Consider the following 20,102-nt stretch of genomic DNA (forward strand, 5'->3'; position numbering starts at 1 on the left):
GGGCAGTTTATACCATATCATAAACTTTATTATATGTGAAGTGTGAGTGCTAGAGCACAAGAGGGTAGAGATAATCAAGTCATGTCCCGATGCTTATACACCTTTATTTTTCAAGATTGTATCATGTGTTCAAAACATTTGACTCCCCCTCAGAGAAAAGGGTATTTAATATAACATTACAATCACCGAAGACAACATATTGAAGACCCTTCAATGTACTCTTGATCTGGGATTAAGCTCCATATTTAATTTAATGATGGACTGGTGAACACATTATTGCTTTAGTCTAAACCTATCAGATTGTGGAACGCTCATTCTCTAATTTGATGGTAACAATTTATCATTGCTGTATATTCTTAACTGGAAATGGTAGAGGTCAGATACAATGTTGTTGGCCAGCTTTAATCTGCTATTATGGGCGGCTGAATCATAGAGTACCTGCTGGTGGAGCAGTTTTGAGAGACACTTGTACCATGTAGTACTACAATACTGTAGAACACTCATAATCACAGAAGAATGTGTCTACTCGCCGCATAAGACCTAAGGCTGCAAAGAAAATTAATTCTTTGTTTTGTCCTTTTGCAGGCAGTGGCAACAAGGTCTTCTGTGCCACAACCCTTGCTTAAAAGCAAATTGGTATTGATCGAGTTTGTCATTTGTGGTACTGATAAGATATCAGAGCAGAATTCTTTCAAGAGATTTCAAAATCACTGAGGTAACGCTATCGGTCTGAAATCCTTTCATTCTTTTTGGAAATGGAACTTTGGGCAATATTCTTTTGTGTCCATCGAAACCTGAAAGTTCTTCAAAAGAAAAATGCTGCAGCTTTCTTGGTCTTTGTACACTGAAATGTTTTCCTGGTGTCTTCGACAGTGATGATAATTCTCTCAGAGGTAACACAACAGGTTTAAGTTCCGTTAAACTAGACTATGATCTTTCATTACTTTAAACATAACCACAAATAAGTTCAATAACACTGTAGTGTAAGTGAAAAGATCAGATGATTTGGCAGAAAACATATTATATTTATTAAAAGTAATCATTTTTGCAATATGTCAATTAACATTTCCTCATTGTGTTAAAAGAAAAAGCGTAATCCGATCAGCGTTGCGTTTCCTTTGAAAACATATGTGCTGTTGCAAATTAGTTGTCTTCAATTAGTGAATCAATAATAATCACATAATCATTGTAATATATCTTCATTGTGCTACCTGTCAGTGATTGAAGGGTTATGATATTAGACCATTGATTATTTTAATGCAAGTCTTGTATGACACTTCTTACGACCTTGATGCATGTTGAGGCTCGGCTAGCAGTCCTTGTGCTATAAATACACAAATAGCACTCAGACCATAACTTCTGGACACCACACACACACACACACACACACACACACACACACACACAGTGATCTATCACATGACATACCCCTGCCCTGGTTTATGTCACATTTTCAAGGAATATTTCTGATGATTTGATTTTCCCCAAACTTGGGCAGGCTGTCCATGCAAGAGAGGGCAGTAGAGGAAAGGCCAGTGTGTGGATCGTCCCAGAATGCCCTGCTGTTCCTCTCCACGCACAGTTAAGTCCCTTGGGTACACCTACACACTATGTGACCTCTCCGCTCAGTGGACATCATCAGGCAGATTAAAATCAGTTAATGCACTTGAAGCTAGTTGACTCTCTGTCACACACACACACACACACGCGCACACACACACACACACACACACACACACACACACACACACACACACCAACCAGCCATTACTCACTCACTTTTTAAAATTAATACCCATTGTCTTTGCTAAGCAGAGGATGTCCCGGAGGCTGCCTCACGGGGTTGTGTATGTATGCAGCATTTGTGTGTGTGTGTGTACATTTGTGTGTGTGTGTTTGTATTGGCTGCACACTAGAATCAGTGAAGAGAGGGTTTCAGTGGATTACTACAGCCCCAAAGTGCTGTGCCCTTTCATTAACCTTGCCTCTTAGTCGTCTCATTTAATACAAAACAAATTTCTAATCTGCAGCCTGCTAAACAGTTCTGCAGTTCACTCTGTGACTGTGTGTGTTAGTGTGTTTTGTGTGTTACGGTTACTCTTATTGCCTTGGGTTCCCTCTGCCTGGCCCCCTAATTACTCCCCGAAACAGGCGGCCAGGCTCCTCCTATGTGCTATCATCATTTTAAATTTATTTTGATTGATTTGTGTCAGCTTTAACTATGCTTTGGGCAGAGGTCGATAAATAAAGATCAATACTTTAATGTTTTCCTCTGAACCTTTATTAAAAAATAGATTGGCTGTAAAGAGGGCTGAATTACGAGGAGGAGTGCCTACTTCCAATGCATGTCAACTGGAATCTAATTGAACAACATTGAACCGGCGGAGATTAGTCCAGGGAATGCGAGCTGCAGGAGGGCCAGAGTGTTAGAAGGAGAGAGGAGGAATGAGGAATTGATGCTGCGAGGTGTGAGAGAGAGAGAGACAGAGAAAATAAAAGTTATAGAGTTGTTTGGGCCAGCTGAAAACAACTCTGCTTTCAAGAAAGTAAGTGTGATGTGAGCAGTGGTCACTATTCCACTGATTCATAATATTCAAAAGGGTATTTGCTTTATTTGTTAAAAAAAACAAGACAAATGTTCATCCCAAAGCTCTTTTCTTATAACTATCAGAGAAGCTGTCTCTGTAACAATTAATGAAATAATTACTTATTAAATACATGTGTGCACATGGTTGTCACAATGGAGAATTGTATTATCTTATTCCATTACATTCACTTGGCAGACACTTTTGTCCAAAGCCACTTACAATAACCATTCAAACCGAGTAGGACCTTTTTTTGTTGAAAAAAGAACGAGACGTACTTAAGTGCTAGTAAAGGTTGTTGTTGTGAAAGGTGGGTATTTGCCCTGCGGCCGGTGATGGGCTGTAACTCTGTTATCTTGACTTCATTTGGGAGCTCATTCCACCACTGTGGAGCCAGAGCAGACAAAAGCCTTGACCGAGATGAACTATCACAGGGTCCTCTGAGTGATTGGACGGATAAACGTCCGGATGCAGAGAAGTACAATTGTCTGGCCGGGGTGTAGGGTTTGACCATGGCTTGGAATTACGAAGGAGCAGTTACCTTCACTGCCCATAAGGCCAGCACCAGAGTTTTGAATGGAATGTGAGTCACATAGGGAATCAGTGAAGTACAGAGAAGAGGAGTTGTGCTGGAAAACTTTTGAGTGATGAATATCAGGTGTGCGGCAGCATTCTGGATTAGCTGCTGAGGTCTGATTGCAGAGGTGGGGGCTCCAGCAATGGAGGTAGTTGCAGCGACATGCGCCTGGATGAGCAACTGGGTCGCCTCCCTGGTGAAGACAGGGTAAAGAAGGAGTCAACAGGATGCAATGTTTGCTGTGACAGTTCATCATCCAGGGTCCATGTTGTATGAGTGGGCACCGCCACAGTCTTGTCAATGGTGATTGACAGGTCTCGGGTAGGGGACCACAAGCTCACAAACTCGTCCAGGTTGAGTTTTAGATGGTGCTTTGACATAAACTTCGAGATGTCAGCCAAGCAAACAATGATTTGTGCGTCCACCTGAGTGTCAGATGGGGTGGATGACAATAATAGCTGGGTGTCATCAGCAAAGTGTATGACAGCATCAAACATCTGTGTTGAGAGGGAAAAGAGGAGGGGCCAGGGTGAAAGGCTTTTGGAACGCCTATTGTCAGTCTGTGTTTTTCAGACGTTGATTTTTTCCTCGTCACCTGGTAGGATCGACCCGTCAGGTGGGATGCAAGCAAGCGAGTGTAGAGCCTGGGACACACAGTCCTTTCAGGGTGGAGAGGAGGATCTTGTGGGTCACTATATCAATTGACTTTGAGGCATTTGTGTTTGACTTCCATTATTTCATTACATCTGCAGGATGTTTAAGCTGGTTAGCTTTCTGGTATGTAGTGAAAATAGCAAACATATATGTTATACTGGCTCTGAAACAACATGATTATGCCTTCCTATAGTGATGTTTTAAAGCACGGGGGCTAATTCAGTATTAGCCCATGTCACTATACTCAGCTGCTGGTAAACACAACTCAGGGAATCGACTTGGTTTTTAATGAGCTATAGCATTTACATTGTGTCAAACTGGTACGTACATTCACAGTTATTGCTTATCTGACTCCCCACAATACCAGACAACAGCAACTAGAGATTTTGCAGCAACGTGTTAAGACACCACTGTCCACCACCATCAACAGCAAATGAGGAAATATGTTTTGTAAGAATGTTGATCATCCCTCCAGTAGAATTCACATACTTGGAGAATCTATGACAAGGAACTTTGAAGCTGTTCTGTTGCATTTTAGAGGCACTTTTTTGCCCTTTTCTGATTTGAAACAGAAAGGTGCTTGGCAATGTTAAGTCACCTGCAATACTCTTCAGACCTTTCTATCAATCTCATTGATCTTATCTTCCCTTTCTATAGTATTTCCAATTAAATTGGATCTCATGGATTTTAACTTTATCATATGTTCCTTTAGTCTGACAGCAGGACTTTAGAGTAAGGTTACCTTTCTTTAACAAATGCCATTTCACAGGTAAAAGGTCATTGGTTTAAATGTTACTGTCCTACAGATCTTACTAAAGGCAGTATAGGTGGACACACACACACACACACACACACACACACACACACACACACACACACACACACACACACACACACGCATGAATACCCCATATCCTTCTTTCTCTGTCTGTTTACAATTGTGTACATATCAGTACAAATATTCATAATGACGCCCACGTTAATATTTTTTGGAGACACCGGGAAGCCTTTTTATTACATCATCCTGGATTCATCCTTTTTTTTTTTTTTTTTACCACACCATCATTTCTGTCACAGATGTTGTATTCTTACTGTGTTGCATATCCTGTACACACAACATCTATTGCAGTCTGTGCGTCCTGGGAGAGGGATCCCTCCTCAGTTGCTCTCCCTGAGGTTTCTTCCATTTTTCCCCCTTTAATTATGGGGTTTCTTTTAGGAAGTTTTTCCTTGTGCGGTGCGAGGGTCTAAGGACAGAGGGTGTCGTAACCTGTACAGTCTGTAAAGACCACGGAGACAAATGTGTCATTTGTGACATTTGGCTCTATAAATACATTTGATTTGATTTGATTTGAAAATGCAAAAACCTTTGAGTAGAAACTGAAATTACAGTAAATGCATAGCTCAATTGTACCAATATATCCTGGATTGCAATACCTAATTTTGATGTGATGTATTTGCTAAACAACTAAGTCAAATATGTATGTTATGTGTACTTCCAGAACGACACACGATACAATCTCAAATAACTGTATTTAATCACCAACGGGTTTATCTATTTCATCACTCCACAGGGAGGTCAAAGGTCAGGTTCAGCTAGAAAGAAGCAGAGTAGCTTGCTCAGCAGGGTAAATATTTTCAATGACATACCACTCTATTTAATCTTTCACCATACTGGACAACTTATATGTGCATGCATGTAGCATGCAATATAGAAAGTGTTAATTCTCCAACAATATTGTATGTTTCATGCGTAGATATGCTTTTGATATTCCTTGTCCGATGATGGCATCAAACGAAATGTCAGATGGTGACCAGCATTAAAAGGTAGTCAGTGATGCTAACAGGCAGACTGACAGCATGACTGAAAAAAAAAAAAAAAAAAGACTGAACTATTTAATAATGTGCATGGAATGGCCTAACCGGGTTAAGTCTCAGGGCAGGGCAGGAAGCGTGGTGAGGTAGGATTAAAGTGCTCTTGTTGTTATTTGTGTCATTGTCAGACAGAACACACTGTCCTCTGGTGCATCAACTGTCTTTCCAATCCACACGGTGATTAACCTTTTGTACAGGGCACAGATTATGGCCTAAATGGAGTATGTTTACACAGACACACACACACACACACACACACACACACACACACACACACACACACACACACACACACACACACACACTGTACTCTGCTGTTCACAATGGTGTCTGTGTTGTATGTTGCGTAGTCAGTGCAGGTAAGGTAGCACACACTCAGGCAACATTTCACTTAAAGAACATTAAATGATTTCAGGAAATAACAAAAATAATTTATTTGCAAGTTAATGTGCTTAACATGCAAGTACAAACCACTTTATTTGAAATGTTTTATTTTTTGTTATTTTTCTTGAAGAGGCTCTCAGGGCTATTTTTATATTGACAATGAATTAAATGACATGAAAGTCATAATGTGCGTTTTAACGTCCTTCAGCTCATTGATTTGGTTTAAGGACCTGTAATTTTACTCTTTTTTATACCCAGAATGGCACAAAACTAATCTATAAAATCCCACTATACACTAAAAGTTAGAAAGTAGTGGGTGAGCACAGTGGAGCATTTAGCAGCTGAAGAGACAGGTACTTTAAATATAATACAGATAAGCTAAAAAGAGAATACCAGTCCACCTGCAACCACAAGTGATGATCACAAAATGAAGAAAACATTGGTTTATTACAATTTAGGTTTTATTTTCATATATGTGGCCAACAGTTCAGTTGCGATAACATGGTACTCACCAATGTAATTGTTGACTTGCTGGAATGTGACAGCATTGCAAAAATAAATAGTAAGATGGGCAAGAAGCACAAGTGGTCAGAGGATCAAACAGGCTTTAAACTTAGCCAAAATGATGTGGAGGAGAAGATGAACATTACAATTGCATTAGCTTGCAAGAGACAGTATACATTTATCGTAATGCGCAACCTTTCAACAAGGTTGCTCTGCAGAGAAGAAATGATCATTTACTGCAGTGTTTGGCACAAAGTAAAACCACAGTTAAATCTAGTAGAACAATGGTTTTAGGAACGGCGTTCTAAAAAGTGCTAAAAAGGATCGCCTGACATTTTAATATTTGTCCTGTTTTTTCCACATTTCCTCGCCAGATTGCGATGCCTTTTTTACTAAGAGCAAGCACGTAATGATTTCCAGCTGATTGCATTTTGACAAGCAAAAATAAAAAAGACAAACTGAAAAAATATCAACGAGACAGAGTTACAGAGCGATAAAGAAAAGTGTTAAATAGAAGTTAGGATCACTGCAGTACTTAGGATCCTATATTTCATGATACTGTCACTTTTATTTGAATACCTGATGTATTAAAGCCTAGTTAAATGCAAAGGATTAAACACAATATAAACTTGATCCCTTTCAGCAGCTGGCTCTTAATCTGTCTTTGTCTCTGTCTCAGGTGGAAGAATACTGATGTACTGCGTCCCAGCTCTTCACCGCTGCTCGGGTATGTGATTGGAGCGCACACATATTAGTGTTTGTGTGTCTGTGTGTGTTTGAGAAAAGGCTAGATGGCTTATATCTTCCAAGCACCTATACATTTAAATGTAAGGCCTTGAGTTGTGGACACACACACACACACACACACACACACACACACACACACACACACAGTGGCCAATGGAGGATGGTAGGAGGGGAGAGGGGGTTAAACTGGTGAGAGTATCAGAGGATATGTGCGGCTGGCTATAGTGCATTTTGTTGTAATGGCGTCCCTGTTGTCTTGTCAAAAATCAATGTGTACCAGGAGTCTCTGCAAGCACAGGGAGGTCAAGGCTTCATCTGCCTAAATATTTAATTCTGGGAACACGTCTGGAGCTTTTAAAGCTGAGCACACTGCCCTCTTTATTTTTTTCCTGGACACAAATACACGCACTGCACCTTCTTTTTTGGATTTACTGTAAATGCACTGTTCACACGCATGTTAAAACAGAAACCACGCAGGCACAGATGCACCACGTAAAAAAACACACACACACACACACACACACACACACACACACACACACACACATAAACACACACGTCCATGCCCAAGAATGCCTGTCCACCCTGGCTCAGGTCAGGGCTGGGTTAAAATCAATTCTAATCAATTATTAAGAGCTCGGGTATCTCAGCGATGCTAAAAAAAGGGAGCAAGTGGGTTGAGCTGATGGATAGAGTCCACTCCTTTCAGCTCAGCCTTCCCTTGGACAACTCCTAAACCCCCCAAATAATCAGGGGGGAGGGGAAAAAAATATATCTGATTTGGCCATTTGGAGGAAATGTTAGTCTTGTATTGGTTTTATTTCACCTGAATGACAGAATTTTGAAATAACTAGGTTTGATTCATCCCTTGAACTCTCAGTACAGTGAGTTGTATGTATAAGTTGGACAAATAAAACCCCAAAATCATCAGTTAAAGCCCCCATGTATATTACTTTTATGTGTTTTACATGTGTAATTTCACATAGTGACTTTAAAGCCTCAGTTTGTAAGTTTACTTTGGAAACCTTTTGCATCTCTTAGTCATGTGGTCATTTATAAAATCTGTTTTCATAAAAGAAGAGAAAAGATTACAACAAGGTGAGCAAGGTGCAGTGGGAGTGGTTTTAAGTGGACTTAGCAATACCCTTTTACTGACTTTATACATTATCAACCTTTTGTCCCTGTGGGGGACATACCTCTGACTTTTGACATATTATGGCTTAATGCAGTTGATATGTGTTAGCAAAAAGATGCCCACTCACACATCTAGCACACAGAGCGACATCAGCATTTATTTGGAGTGGTGTTGATTGTGATCAGGTCACATTTTCTCTCTGTTTTTGGTCTCCACCATCTCTTATAAAAAACATCTGTCTCTTAAACTGCTAAATGCTTGACTGTGTCACCAGATAGTCTCTAACGTTGTCTGTCTGCTGTTTGGTGCTGTGCAGGGAAGCTTTTTCACTGAAAACAGCTCCCTACTGTGGCTGGAAACGTGGTTGATGAGAGTGCTGAGAATTTAAAACGGTTTAAAAGTTGCAGCTTGTTAAAGTATAAAACGTACTGGGTGATAGTTCTCTGTGGGTTTAGTGACCCCCTTTCACATTACACAGTCATTTGACCCCTTCATGGACACACCTTTTACATTGTAGATTTAGTTGTGTTCAACATTAGGCTACTTAGATTAAAACAAATCATTTCATGAAACTCTTACACAGGACAAAGCCATGTTTGTAGGACCAAGTATGTGTAAGTCACTGAGGCACGTCATCAGTGAGAAAAACACACTACCTAGTATCCTTTATTTAACCCCTTCAACAACAAATAAAGCTACAGTTGGACACATGATCGAATGAATAGGCCTCATAAAAAGCCAGCATTACTTAACAGTTGTACATTTACAACTAAACAGGGATATACACATATTTTGCAATTATATTCTTGGGTCCTAGCCTATCTTAGCATATCTTTTTAGCAGGCTTTGTTAATTGCATTTTGACATTTAGTTTGATGTGGCTGAAGTTGACTGCCCAGCATCAGCCGTGTCCTTCCACCAACAGAGGACATGTCAGGGTGGGGCCAGGGTGACCCAGATGGGCCTGACTCCAATCAATGCCGGCCCGTCTTAAGTGTGATCACTAAAGACAGACAGACAAACACACATAAATGCACACACACACATGCACAGATAGGATGGCCATCCCTTGGTCGATGGGCCCCTGGGCTGGTCTGGAAAGGCGTCACATCTTAGAAGCATGTCGTTCCAGCCTGATGAGCAATCTGCCTCATCAAAAGACCTTTATCCCAATCAATATGGCTTTCGGCAGGGGAGCCCTGGACCGCCTGTCCACAGTGCCCACCGCACACCGCTCTGTGTATGACTGCGTTTCTTTGTGTGCGCTCAACAGGGGATATGTTGGTGTGTGTACATTGTGCATGTCAGATGCAAGTTTTCCGTTCAAGGCTTGAACACTAATATGGAGGGGATGTTGTTATTTCTTCCAGTGTTGATGTCCGTGTGCACTTTGCATGCGTCACTTCAAGTTCAAGCATGCAAAGGTTTGAAGGCTGGAGTGTTTTCTGGTTTATCGGAGGCCTATGAGCGGATCCAAAGTGCATCAGTGTTATGTTTCTGCATATTTCTCACTAGTGGATCCAAACGGGAAAAAGATACATTCATATACTGGATGTCTGCTTGTCATGGTGGTCAGGCTCTCTCCCAATTACTCCTTTACTTTGTCTTTTTTAGCTTCTCATTATTTCCATTTACTTAAAGATGTACTGCAGTCATTTAGTTTTGCACTTCTATTATGTTTAGGGACTCAGAGGAGACACAATAACAAGTCTACATTTAACCTACTTAGGCACAGCGATGCTTTGAAAACGGAGAGGTACAGGTTTGTACACTGCTCTACTCGCTGCCTCAGCAAGTTTTCAAAACATTCACATTTTGGGAAGAGGAAGATGGAAACTATTCTTAGACTGTAATGGTGAACAGTAAGCGTCACAGCTACTACTGTATTGAACAGAGGAACTTGGATTACAACACAGAGACAGACAGTGACTTCATTCTCTACTCAGGACTCCATTACTCCACTATATCTTTACATATCATCTGTATCTTTACATATCATCTGTATCTTTACATATCATCTGTATCATCTGTATCTTTACATATCATCTGTATCATCTGTATCTTTACATATCATCTGTATCATCTGTATCTTTCCATATCATTTGTATCTTTACATATCATCTGTATCTTTACATATCATCTGTATCATCTGTATCTTTACATATCATCTGTATCATCTGTATCTTTACATATCATCTGTATCATCTGTATCTTTACATATCATCTGTATCTTTAAATATCATCTGTATCTTTACATATCATCTATATCTTTACATATCATCTGTATCATCTGTATCTTTACATATCATCTGTATCATCTGTATCTTTACATATCATCTGTATCATCTGTATCTTTACATATCATCTGTATCATCTGTATCTTTCCATATCATCTGTATCATCTGTATCTTTACATATCATCTGTATCTTTACATATCATCTGTATCATCTGTATCTTTACATATCATCTGTATCATCTGTATCTTTACATATCATCTGTATCATCTGTATCTTTACATATCATCTGTATCATCTGTATCTTTCCATATCATCTGTATCATCTGTATCTTTACATATCATCTGTATCTTTACATATCATCTGTATCATCTGTATCTTTACATATCATCTGTATCTTTACATATCATCTGTATCATCTGTATCTTTACATATCATCTGTATCATCTGTATCTTTACATATCATCTGTATCTTTACATATCATCTGTATCTTTACATATCATCTGTATCATCTGTATCTTTACATATCATCTGTATCTTTACATATCATCTGTATCATCTGTATCTTTACATATCATCTGTATCATCTGTATCTTTACATATCATCTGTATCTTTACATATCATCTGTATCTTTACATATCATCTGTATCATCTGTATCTTTACATATCATCTGTATCTTTACATATCATCTGTATCTTTACATATCATCTGTATCTTACATATCATCTGTATCATCTGTATCTTTACATATCATCTGTATCTTTACATATCATCTGTATCATCTGTATCTTTACATATCATCTGTATCTTTACATATCATCTGTATCATCTGTATCTTTACATATCATCTGTATCATCTGTATGTTTACATATCATCTGTATCTTTACATATCATCTGTATCTTTACATATCATCTGTATCTTTACATATCATCTGTATCATCTGTATCTTTACATATCATCTGTATCTTTACATATCATCTGTATCTTTACATATCATCTGTATCTTTACATATCATCTGTATCATCTGTATCTTTACATATCATCTGTATCTTTACATATCATCTGTATCATCTGTATCTTTACATATCATCTGTATCTTTACATATCATCTGTATCATCTGTATCTTTACATATCATCTGTATCATCTGTATCTTTACATATCATCTGTATCATCTGTATCTTTACATATCATCTGTATCATCTGTATCTTTACATATCATCTGTATCTTTACATATCATCTGTATCTTTACATATCATCTGTATCATCTGTATCTTTACATATCATCTGTATCTTTACATATCATCTGTATCTTTACATATCATCTGTATCATCTGTATCTTTACATATCATCTGTATCTTTACATATCATCTGTATCATCTGTATCTTTACATATCATCTGTATCTTTACATATCATCTGTATCTTTACATAAGAATCCGGTTATATCAATTGTTCACTCACATTTTACACCGATTATTTTTCATCTACTGTCGTTTAAATGTGTTGATGCATAACACTGTGGCGCTCTCCGGCTCTGCAGGAACATGATATTGACCAACATTGCCATAGAGTAAAGTGGTTTGTATATATATAAGTATAGAGACTCCTCGAGAGCCCCTGAAGTCATTATATACCTGTTTCACAAGAGTGCTTCTCATGTACATTTATTTTATGTGTAGACTTGATGGAGTGGTGCTTAAATCTCTCAGAAAAGTAAAATTAGCAGTACAAGTTGTTGCGTCTTTATAATGTGTCAGCGTATGATACTTACTCTATTATGACAAATTACCATTCTACGAGAGTGTTTAGCCTGTTGGCCATTACAGCAGGGCTGTGAATTCATCTCTTATCTTGCTCATCCTGCAACTCCCGCAGGGGGCCGGCTAATTAACCTAATAAAAACACTAACCATTTTCCTAAGGTAAATTGAATTGACTTGTCAACGGTGTACGTCAATGCACATAAGAAGCATTAGTAGTTAGTGGGAAGAGCTTTCAAGGTGGCTGGGTGAGTGTACAAAGAGAAAAAATATACTTTATGAGTGTGGTGAAAAGGATTTCAAATTAAAAGTACAAGCAGTATGTCAAGGAGTTTAGGGCACGAGGCTTGATGGTTTCAAGTGAGTATGTTTTTGTCTAAATAACTGTATCTAAATGTTTTCTGGTTAAATCTTTTGATGAGCAGGAGGTGATGTGTTTTGTTTTTCTGCTTTTCTGCTAAGCTTGTGGTTGGCATGAGTGGTGGTACAAAGAGTCGGAGTTAATTAAGTCATTACATTTCATTTTAATAAGCCATCCTACAATTCCTATTATTATTTATTTATTTATTTTGAATTTGAGTATAAACCCCAACCCTTTTGTTAAGACGGTGCTGCTTTGTTATGGAAATTGTTTTAAATGAAGTTTGCTTTGTGCATGTGGAACCAAAGCTGGTGCACATGATCCCATGTAACCTCTGAGGGACATTCTGACTGTACGGGGAAGCACACATTTAAAATTGTTATATCGCAAATTTGACACACATGCAAGAGTTGAATCTAAATCCCTATGTAATGAAAGTGTTTATAATCAAATAACCAACATTTTAGCAATACAACTTCCACCAGTAGGCCCTTCACACTTCAGTCTTCTTACAAGACGTTTTGTAAAATGTTCAGAAACCTAAGGACTGTCCTTCAACATTTTCAAAAACACGTTTCTTTGAAAAATGTAAATGCTACCAAAAATAGAAACTGATATTTTGTTTTTAAATTCTGGATATGAAGTGGGATAAAACGTTTTGTAATAAGTCAAAATAATTAGGCTGCATTGAAAGTAAATATATTTGTGTATTATGGTCTGTACAAACATGTCCTTCCCAAATGGGTGACTGAACGTCATGAAAATATCTTGCAACCTTCCACATTCTCTTGTTTGCAGCTAATCTTCATTTAGGATCATTAAGACACTTATTTCATCTCCTCACTCTCTCTTCCTCATCAGTCAACATGTGCTTACAACCTGTAAAATGCCACTTTAATTACAGCAAACATGTTTTGTTTTTGTGCACTAAATGGTAGTCAAATTTATAGAATGTTTAGTTTTTTACTGTAGAAGTTAATCTTCCCCTAGGTTGCTAAGCCCCGGACAATTCCATGAACAAATACCAAATAACTACCTCAGCGGCCCTGCTTGGACCTGATAGTTACTTTAGATTAACGGAGGGATCTCTCGGAAACATGACAATGGCAAAAACACAGAAGCAGTGATCTTGGCGACAAAGTTACAACTAAAGTAGTGACACCTTGCAGTTTTACAATTTGATTTTACTTCCTCTTTCTTTAGTTGGCCATATTCTTCTCTCCATCCTTTTGTTTTTCTCTCCGTCTCTTACTCTGGCACAGCCTCCCGCTGCCTGCCTTCCTGCCTCATCCTGTTAATGTTAATAGCGTCTGCTGATGTTTTGATTAAGAAGATTGTCTATTGTTTAAGAAGATTGTCACCCTTTTGATTCTAATGGGGTCTTAAATAAACTCTACCTTGATAGAATAATCCTGAAAAACATTGGAGGAGTGTGGAGTCTGTTTCTTTTTGAAAAGTGTGTGTGCGTGTGTCTGTGTGTGTGTGTGTGTGTGTGTGTGTGTGTGTGTGTGTGTGTGTGTGTGTGTGTGTGTGTGTGTGTGTGTGTCTGTGTGTGTCTGTGCGTGTGTGTGTGTCACTGCCTCTGCTTGTGTGTGGAGAAGTTATATCTTGGTTGGGGAGTGTTTGGAAAAGGCACCCATTGATAGTGCATTTTCACTGGGGAGTGTCAGCCTCACAGTGTGAGTGTGTGTGTGTGTGTGTGTGTGTGTGTGTGTGTGTGCGCGTGTGTGTGTGTGTGTGTGTGTGTGTGTGTGTGTGTGTGTGTGTGTGATGGTTTACAATTGCTCTTCTCCCTCAACCATTAAGATCCTTCCTCCAGTCTCTTCCTGTGGCGGTGTAACGACCTGCAATCAGCTCTGAGTATATCTCCATTAAAAGCCTTTTCCTTTCCACCCTGCATCGAGGTAAACTGCTCCGTTATAGAAAATAAAACACACAGGAGGTTCGTCTACTGCTCTAGTTATTACAGATCTATAGTTTCTCTTACTACCACCGCCCACCGTGAAGGTTATAGTTTGGTTATTTAGCAACGTTTTGTTTTTTCAGAAAATACTCTGCTTTGGAGGGAATTTTTAACTAAATGTAAGTTTAAACTTTAGAGGAAGAGACAATCACTTGACACAATAAGGAATGGTAAAATGTGCTAATACTTTGTTTGACTGTAACTTCACTGTAACAAAATATCCCTCAAAATTTGTAACAAATAACTGTTATCGTATTATATTCTAACTAATTATAGGTATTATTACTAGGGAGATCCCATCAAGTTTGATGAGATATGCAATGTTGATTAAATATGTGTCTCCATAATATGTAAATATGTTATTCCAGTTCAGGAGCGAGCGCAAACAAGTGTATTTCCTAACATGTTGAACTATTCCTTAATAAGGGTTCTTCTTAGAGACCTGTTCTTTTTCTAGTCATGACCTTGTAACTCATGTTTGTGTCCCAAGTTAAATACTCCAAAGCAGCACTGTTTCACTGCACTGCAGTTCATTTACACCAGTCACAGGATTCTTCCAGCAGCCCTTAGCTCCAGGTGATTGGCAGCCCTTTGGTCTGTCTATCTTAACCTTCTGACCTCTGCTCCAGTGTGGTTTTATACTGTACTGGAGGATTTTCAAGCACTTTGTCAACAATACATTAAATATTAATTCCAAGGGCAACCACACACACATGCCAGTACTACTCAGAAAAACATCTTGCCTATTTGAAGTGAAGTGTTGTCTTTTATACATGAGAATGCCTAAATACAGGCTAATATATTTCAGGAAATGCGTGTTGTACTAATCCTGTTGTTCTAATACAGGATCCCCTACCATTTCTTATTAGCAATGTACACGGGCATCTCCCAGAAATGAATGACATCTATTTATAAGAAATGTTGGCTAACAATGTCATGTGATGTGGGCTGCAGCCAGACTCATTAAGTTATTATTATAACTTTACTCCGAGGGAGCTCAGGCTTTGGTCACTAAAAGATAATGCAAAGTGTGTTCTTCAAAGGAAGTAACATAGTATAGTATATGTGTTAGTGTTAACAGTATGTACTGTATATGTGTGCTGAATCAAACAAATCATTGTAAGGGTGACCCCGCTTTATATCAAATACCATGACTGAATGCTGTACTAAGCTGCTGGCTTAGTGCAGCATTCATTCATTCATAAATTGTATTTATAAAGCGCCTTTCAAAGCTAAAAGCAATCTCAAGGCGCTAAAATGCAGGACAACAACAAAACAACAACAACAACAACAGACATAAGATTTTATGGAAAGGCCTTTGTGAAAAGAAAGGTTTTTAGGCTCTTCTTGAAGGAGTCGGTGGCCTGTGGAGCCCTCAGGTGTTCTGGGGTTAAAGACTTCCAACTTAATTCATTAATATAAAACATGTTTGATATTTAGCAGGTTAAATTTGGATGATCGTCTTTTTGGAAGCTAATGAACATACATTAGCTTCCAAAAAGCATGCTAGTGTTGACAGTTCTCACCTCCAGTTCTCGAGTTTAGTCTCCTGCTTTTGTTTTTACTTACTGTAAAGCATTACTACAGCGAACTGTTGCACCATGTCAGTCTCCATTTTGTTTATTCTGCTTCCCCATGAGGTGTGTGCTTGTTTGAGTTTAGAGAGATCTGTGAAGCTTCTCCTCATGTGCGTACTGAAATTTTGATTACAAATTTCGTTAGGATTTCAAAACTCTGATAGTCTGATTTATCCAGATCTTTCTTTAGTGAACGTTATTTTAACATTATATTTAATATTATATTTTACATGTCGGACCACCCCGACTCCCCACCAGATCAACTTTCTGTTGCTGCCGTTAGTTGAATGTAGGTAACGTTAGCGGCATTTGTCGAGCAAAGCAAGAACCAAGATGACCAACAGGCACCAGGCAATCAACAGTAGTTTGTATAAAATTGAGAGGCCACTGAAGTGAGTAAACCTATTTAAGACCAAGTTTACAAGCTTCCAAAATAAATACACGTGACACATTAGGCAGATGAAGATATTCATGATATGAGGTGGTGATGCTCATATAAATTGTTACGACCCGGCTGGTAGAGAAAAGGGAGTAACATAAAACCAGATGGTGGTGATGTTTATTAATATTATTTGGAACAATTGTCAAACTCTATGAGATAAAAAAATCAATAGAACAAAAGGAGGGCTCTTAACATGAGAGCAATAAGGCATCACAGCCAAACCAACATGAATAAACCCCAACCTAAACAGCTCTAGAACAATCTTGAGGAGAAAAGTTGATACACACAAAACATATAAAACGCATAAACAGCGCCGGAGCACCTAGCATGCCTAACAAAGAACTCTGAACAGCTTGCTGAGCAAACTGATACACCAAACTATCCTCTAAGGCAGAGGTGGGGAACCTCCGGCCTCTGGGCCGTATACGGCCCGCGAGACAATTTGATCCGGCCCTCAAGGTAATTCGTAAAACGCACGCAAAAAAAACTAAATGGCAATATTTTAAACGGGCGACTGACTGTTATTCCTGGCCAGGGTCCCTGAACACAACACAAGCGGAATGTGTCATCTCGTGGTCACATCATGTCAAAAAACTTCAATTTTAAACCAGACTGTCAGTGAACACAGCGTGGCGAGTGTAAAACAGAAAAAGCTGGATGTGGAATGTCGCACTTTCCAGGAGAAATTGGACGAACGATTATTTCTATGTGGAAGTAAAAGGCCAGTGTGTCTAGTTTGTGTGGACGTACTTGCGGTGATGAAAAATAATCTCGAGTGTCATTACAGCAGGAAACATACCGAACTGCACGAGCTGAAAGGACGAGTGCGTTTGGATACTCCGCTCTTCGGCGGAGTTTGGCCCAACAAGCAGCTCTCTGCAGAGCGTAACATACAAACATGGAAAGATAGATCTGTAGACCACCACACCAAGAACAGACTGTTCCACCACTGCTGTGCAATTATCACTGCCATGTGCAATATTCACTTTATTTTCTATCAACCACTTGGTACTTATATAATTTTTTATTCTATTTAATTATTGTGTACTTCCTTTTTACTTCATGTTCTTTTGCTGTGACAAAATAAATTTCCCCGCCGTGGGACTAATAAAGGATTGTTTTCTGATAAAACAGAAAGATACATTGATAAATAAGTTGCTTTTTTGTGCAGCATAAAAGAAAGGTGAACTGAATGGGCTGTGTCTTAAACATTTTTTGCAAAGGTTATGAGTTCAATAATTAGTATGGCCCTCGAAGGATGTTGTAAAAAATAAATGGCCCTTGATATGAAATAGGTTCCCCACCCCTGCTGTAAGGGTTTTGAATATCACTAGGACAATATCCAAGATACAATATGCAACATGCAATATGCTAGAGTCTCGGAACCAAACAACGTTGTACATAGGTGGCTGACAACACCAGCCTCGACTGTTGAGCTGGCCAGGCAGTTGTAGCTTCTGGTCCCCATGGTGCGCCTCAGATTGGAGAGCCGGAACAAGTACCCTCCAATCAACATCCCCATCTTCGCCAGGTAGGAGGAGGAGAACAGCGCTGCGGCCAATCAGGGGCCGGGGACCACACATCCTAATTACCATAAATAATAGGGAAACAAAGGGGCATACATACACAGAATACCCCCGCAGATCAATGCAGTGATTCCCAAACTTTTTCTGCAGGGCCCCCCTTTTGTAGATAAGAATATTTTCGAGCCCCCCCCTGGGAGCCCTGTCACAAACTTGTCCATGTTATGCTAGCAGGGCTCAAGCCTTGTTGCGCCCGCCCCTGCAATTGCTCCACTCTCCCCCTAGGGGGCACGCCCCCCACTTTGGGAACCACTGGATTAATGAGGTGAAGTTTCTTGTGCTGTAGTGCCTTAAATAATAGTACATGAAGCATTAAGGGGAGATACAAACGGAGGACCTTCTTACTATGAGAGGAGATCAAACTCAAACCCCCAACATTCAATAAGGAAGAACGTAAGATGGAGGTGAATGCTGTTTTTTCAAGTTCAGGAATGGAGTTTGCTCAGTTGTCATGGACATGGCTGAGACATCACGTAACCTATACGTAAAGTATTACATTCTGGTCATGTCATAGCAGGTGGTCATATAAGCATATGTCATACGTGTTGGTTGTTTTAGGTTTTAGGAGAATTCAGCCATCTACATGACACCGCAGCAAACTCAATCCACTATGGAAGACTCTGAGATACGGTTGGTGTATTGGTGGAGATGTATTGCAACCGGCCTGGGTCGGAGTTGAATCATTAAGTGGGTAAACTATGTGGGCACTGTAGGGAATTCTTAAGTGTTTTCTCTTCAATTCTAAAGATAGGCTACAAGGTCAATAGGATAGGATGTGTCAATAAATAACTTACAACATACAAGCGTCAATGCATTGCTCACGTTGCAAGGTCCTTACTTTTATTAACACTATGGCAACCTTCCCAACTTCAATGTTACGTTTGAGGGCCAAAGTTGGACATTGGTTGAAGGCTGATGGATATTGGTGCTGAACCACTGCTGACCTCATGCACAGAGATGGAATGCAAACATGTTTAAACATACAATGCTTATAATCACAAGACACACGAGCAAAAACCATATTGAAATGAATATGCTTTTTTTTAACAAAAAAGGAAGGTGGGCCACACACACACACAAACACACACACACACACAGGCAATATGACATGCATATGTGCAAAGATACTGCACACACAATGTACATTCATGATCATGTCAAAACCCAAGACCATATTTGTTAGTTTTTATGTTTTCAGATAAACTAAAAGATTACATTTTCCCACATTGGTTAAGAACCCATAGAATGATCTAAGAATACACGATAACCAAGCATAACACTGGCTGTTTCTTATTTTACATATATGGGCTGTACAGTGACACACACTGTATATACACAGACTGCACACACCAACACATATTAAGTATTATGATCATACTACATTATACACAGAGACAAACACTTAAGGCTCAATAGCAAAAACATGTCACATCGAAGATGTTTCACATTATTAATGTTGTTTTTTTAGTGTTGACTACTTTAGCCTGATCAATAACAGTTTTTATTTTTATATTTGTATACATTTTATTGGTTGAAGTGGGATAGGTATAACATTTATATATATTTACATATCACCAGATTCACTTCACTTTAACTGTAGATATGGCATGATAACACTACTCAAGAAGTTGTAAAGTAAAAAAAAAAAAGTTAGAAAGGGAAAAAAATCAAACCAAAACCCAAAAAAACAACATAAGCAAAAGACAAACAA

At 39.0% G+C, this 20,102-nt stretch overlaps 1 long non-coding RNA gene across 3 annotated transcripts in view; it reads left to right on the forward strand.

The window, feature by feature from the left end:
* The window catches only part of LOC115020491 (uncharacterized), a 152,089-nt gene that overhangs the window by 101,553 nt on the left and 30,434 nt on the right, over nt 1-20,102 (forward strand). For all 3 annotated transcript variants that reach the window (XR_003833583.1, XR_003833581.1, XR_003833582.1), the window contains one exon: nt 7,259-7,306. This is a non-coding gene — a long non-coding RNA (uncharacterized LOC115020491). The remainder of the gene's footprint in view (nt 1-7,258; nt 7,307-20,102) is intronic.

The sequence above is a fragment of the Cottoperca gobio genome, chromosome 15 (assembly GCF_900634415.1).
Source record: "Cottoperca gobio chromosome 15, fCotGob3.1, whole genome shotgun sequence".
NCBI classification, from domain to species: Eukaryota; Metazoa; Chordata; class Actinopteri; order Perciformes; family Bovichtidae; genus Cottoperca; species Cottoperca gobio.